Raw genomic sequence first — 5,042 nt, 5'->3', positions numbered from 1 at the left:
GGGGGGGGGGGGGGGGGGGGGGGAAGGGGGCGGTTGCCCTCATCATTTGCCTTGCTCCACAACCTATCTCCCCACAGTGGTATCCATGCCTGTCTTTTCCATTGCTGCCGGTGCTGCCACCTGTCCCCTCTGGAGCCTCTGCCCACACACCTTCTCCCTACAACTTCTGCCCCCTGCCTTTTCCTCTGCCCCCACATCTGCTCCCCAAAAAATCTGCCCCCAATCTCCCACAGCCTCTGCTTCCCTGCAGCCTCTGCCCCTCCCAGGGGTGCTGAGAGTTGGTTGATGTGATTGCAAAGCCATTGACCATCATCTTTGAAAACTCATGGTGATCAGGAGAGGTCCCGGATGACTGGAAAAGGGCAAACATAGTGCCTATATTTAAGAAAGGAAAAAAGGAGGATTCAGGTAAGTACAGACCAGTCAGTCTCACCCCAGTCTCTGGAAAAATCATGGAGCAGATCCTCAAGGAATTTATCTTGAAGCATTTGGAGGGGAAAAAATTGGTTAGGAACAGTCAGCATGGATTCAACAAGGATAAGTTGTGCCTGACCAAACTAATTGCCTTCTATGATGAGATGACTGGTTTTGTGGATGTGGGGAGAGAAGTGGATGTGGTATGCCTCAATTTAGCAAGGCTTTTGGTATGGTCTCCCATAAAAGGACCTGTGGGTTGAAGAAAAGTACCTGGGGATTGCAGTGAACAATAAGCTGAATATGAGCCAGCAGTGTGCCCTTGTTGCCAAGAAAGCTAATGGCATATTGGGTTGCATTGGTAGCTATGATACCAGTAGGTCAAGGGAAATGATTCTTTTCCTCTATTTAGCACTGGTGAGGCCACATCTGGAGTATTGTGTTCAGTTGTGGGCCCCCCAATACAGAAAGGATGTGGACAAATTGGAAAAAGGCCAGTGGAGGGCAATAAAAATGGTTAGGGGGCTGGGGACATGGCTTCTGAGGAAAGGCTGAGGGAACTGGGCTTATTTACAGAAAAGAAGACTGTGAGGGGATTTAATAGCAGCCTTCAGCTACCTGAAGGGGGTTCGAAAGAGGTTGGAGCTAGACCAGAGGCAGGCAATTATTTTGGGCAGAGGGCCTCTTACTGAGTTTTGGAAAGCTTTTGAGGGCTGCATGGGTAGCCCCTTGACAGGCACCCTGCCCTCTGGTCACCATCTTGGGACCAGACGTCCTGCCCTCTAACCCCTGACCTTTGCCACCAGAAATCCCTCCCCCTCCAATGGTAATATTCCTTTCAAGGGAGTTTTGCCATTTCAGAACCAGAAAAATACCAAATTATATTCTAAAAATCAAACATCTACAACATTCATTACTTTCATTTCAAAAAATATTTTGTCCTGATTTACATGTGTTTGTGTAGTGTACAATAGCTTAAAATGAAGTCTTACTTTTGTATACTGTGTGGGAGTGGGAGCATGGGGGTGTTGTGTGTGGTTATGTGGGGTGAGGGTGGGTATGGGTTGTGGGGGCTGTGTGTGGGGGGGAGGGTGGCTGGGGTGTGTGAGGAGGTATGGGTGTAGGGGTTTGCGTGTATGGCAGTACAGGTGGGGTGTGCTTGTGAGACTTGCCCTATGAACACACACACATATACACACACTCTCCCTTTCCCTTTCTCCCTCATTACACACACACACACACACACACACACACACACACACACTGTCCTGCTCCTGGCCCTGGGGTGCTGGCACGGGCCCCGTGCTCCTGTGGTCTGGTGAGGCAGCCAGGGTCCACATGGTGCTGGAGGCCAGCAGGTGTGCAGAGAAGCAGTGCAAGTGGCCACAGGCAGAGGCTTCCAGCTGAGGGGGCAGGGGTAGGAGGGAGGTGCAGGTGGGGCAGGGCTGGGCTGGCCTTGCTCCTGGGTCCTGTTGGCTTCCCCTGTTGGCCGCCCCTAGCTCCTGTAATCTTTGACAGGCAGCCAGGAGCAGATAAACATTAATTTTCTAAACTTTTTAGGTGCTCCGCGGGCCAGAGAAAATGGCCTGGTGGGCTGGATCTGGCCCCTGGGCTGTATTTTGCCCATCCCTGAGCTAGACTGTTCTCAGTGGTGGCAGATGACAGAACCAGGAGCAACTGTCTCAAGTTGTATCAAGGGAAGTTTAGGTTAGATATTAGGAAAAATGTTCTCACTAGGAGGGTAGTAAAACTCCAAAATATCCCTCTCTTCACATATGTGGCCCTAAGCACTGTTTCAAACAGAAGTATAACTGCCAGGGTCTGCTCCCAGGCCAGCAGCAGCAGTGGCAGAGACTGGGCTGGGCTGGTGGTGGATAAACTGGCAGCAACAGTAGCTGCCATTCTTGTGCTGCCTCTGAGGTGAGTGCCTGGGCCTGGCACCCTGTTTGCCCAGTGGTGCTACCACTGGCTTCATATAAGAGCATGGCTTCCGAATTCATTTCTGGCTGCAGTTCATTGCATTGGTTTTTACTTATGAAGTGTTAGGTGGTTTGGGTTCTGGCTGTCTGAACATCTTGTGGGTGCTGCAGCATTAGACATTAGCAGAGGTGCTAGAGCTAGCCGCGAGGAGCACATCTGCTGGACATTTTCAGTGAGGTGATCTGCTCATTGATGGTGTGTCTTGGTTTAGCAGACTCTGGGCCTGCTGACACACACTGACTGCTGTGAGAATGATCAGTTTTTGAGGTTGAAATAAGGTTGGGGGAAACATAGATGAATTTAGAAGAATTATTATGGATTGTCTGTGTAATATATAGTCCTGTTGGGATAATTGGATTATGAAGAGTTTATCATTTCCTATCAGTTTAGGCCTCAATACCACAACTGGATCCACTGGGTCAACAAATCCCTAAGCATAGGCTCCATTATATGTAGCCCTATTGGCGCTAATGGGGCTGCTCACATACGAAGCGAGCGTATGTCTACATGCTTTGCTGATCTTAGGTCTCAGTAAATGGATGCATCAGAAAAGCTGGAACACATGGAAGCCACAAATGAATGTAATGCTCAAAGTACAGTTATTTAGGCCTTCAAGGAAAGAGGAATAAAATTGTAAACATTAATAGGCAGTTATTTATTATGGATGTTTGTTATTTTAACTGAAAGCAGGTTTGTTACTTCATTTTGCTTCTGCACTAAAAGCTTCCAGGAGTAGCTACTTTTAGTCATTTGGCAAGATATTGTCTTCAAGTGTTTTTATTTTGTTTTATTGAACAAAAACCAGATAATCATTTTAATTGCATTTCAGGATAAAAATGGAGACAATTACTATTGCTGGCTACATTTCAAGTTAATATCTCTTTTTATGTCAGCTCTTATTAAATATCTAGCTATTACCAAAGTTAATATTCTAATTTGCAAGCTTCTTTCCATCTTCACTGGTGCTTTATTGACTAAACAGTTCTATTAATGACTCCACATATGGATGACAAATCAGTTTCTTGAATCTCAGCAATTCTGAATTGGAAACTTAGGGCATTTATAGACGTACTCTGGGAGGTCGAGGGGTGAAGGGTGCTTTAATTAGCTTGGCTCCAAAAGCCATGCTAATTAAAGTGCCCAGAGCATCATCTGTATCAGCATGCCAGTTCTGAAAAAATTGGGGCAGGGATACTTTTACTAAAGCTCGTCGAACCAGCTTTAAAGTGCCCCCACCGCCATTTTTCAGCTTGGGGATGCTGATATACGTGTCTGTTGGAGCACGGTAATTACCACACTTCAGCAGACCCAATGAATTGAGTCTGCTCCTACGTGCTGTAATTACAGCGCATTGCAGCAACCTGGCTGTACGTGTACAGGAACCCTTAGTCTCAGCCATTTCTTCCATGCTTTAAGTGTTACTGTCATTTAAAAACACACTGGACCTAATTTTAACACCAGAGGCTTGGACGTTCTCTGTACCTATTTATATGTTTCCCAAGAAAGCTGTCACTCCTTAAACTCTAAATTGAGATACCAAAAATCTCAGCTATCTTGCACATGCAAATCTTATGAGGTTTAGATGGTCCTAACAAAAGACAATCTTCTATCACAAGACCTAAAGAAACTTTTCTTTAAGGATTAGTACTGGAACTTTAAGCTCTTCTATGTTAGTTATTTGAGGACATAAATAATGATTAACTGTTTTCAAACTTGGGTGCTTAACGATTTATATCTTAATAAAGGAGGGATGATTTTTTTGAGATTCTGAGTATCAAATTGTGGGATTTGACTTTGATGGGAGAGGTGAGCACTCATTACCTCTGAAAGTACTGATTGAGACAGTATGTAATTTTTGTTGCCTGGATTTGAAGAGTTTGGCTGCTGTGCCCAAATGCTATAGTAATGGGTAGCATCGTAACTGAAATTTCTCTGACATATCACATTTAAAGGCTTGTGTCTCATCTTTGTTCCATGCAGAGCTGTGAACCATAGCCCAGATTATCTTCCACGTATTATGCACCTAAATGGATTTAGGTATCTTAAGGGCAATTCTGTTTCACTCTGCCTCTAAGTACTATTTTATTTCATGATGCTTCAAACTTCAAAATCTATTAATCAGTGGCAGATTGTGGGACCCCTGGCACGGCTTTACGAGCACTCATGGTGCTCTGGTGTGGCGCCAGAGGACTGGAAAAGGGCGAATGTGGTTCCCATTTTCAAAAAAGGGAGGAAGGAGGACCCAGGAAACTATAGGCCAGTTAGTCTTACCTCGATCCTGGGTAAGCTTTTTGAGGGAATTATCCTGGTGCATGTCCACGAGGGGCCAGCAGGGGAGGTTATTCTTAGGGGCAACCAACATGGGTTCATTAGAGGCAGGTCCTGTCAGACCAACCTGGTGGCCTTCTATGACCAGGTCACCAAATCCTTAGATGCAGGGGTAGCAGTGGATGTAGTCTTTCTGGACTTCAGGAAGGCCTTCGACACTGTCTATCACCCCATTCTCATTAAAAAACTAGGGGACTGTGGTGTCGACACCTACACAGTCAAATGGGTCGCTAACTGGCTGGAGGGCCGCACCCAGAGACTGGTGGTAGATGGGTCATTTTCAACCTGGAGGGATGTGGGCAGTGGGGTCCCCCAGGGCT

This window comes from Alligator sinensis, unplaced genomic scaffold, assembly GCF_000455745.1.
Source record: "Alligator sinensis unplaced genomic scaffold, ASM45574v1 scaffold200_1, whole genome shotgun sequence".
Lineage (NCBI taxonomy): Eukaryota > Metazoa > Chordata > Crocodylia > Alligatoridae > Alligator > Alligator sinensis.
Note: the sequence above shows the minus strand (reverse complement) of the source record.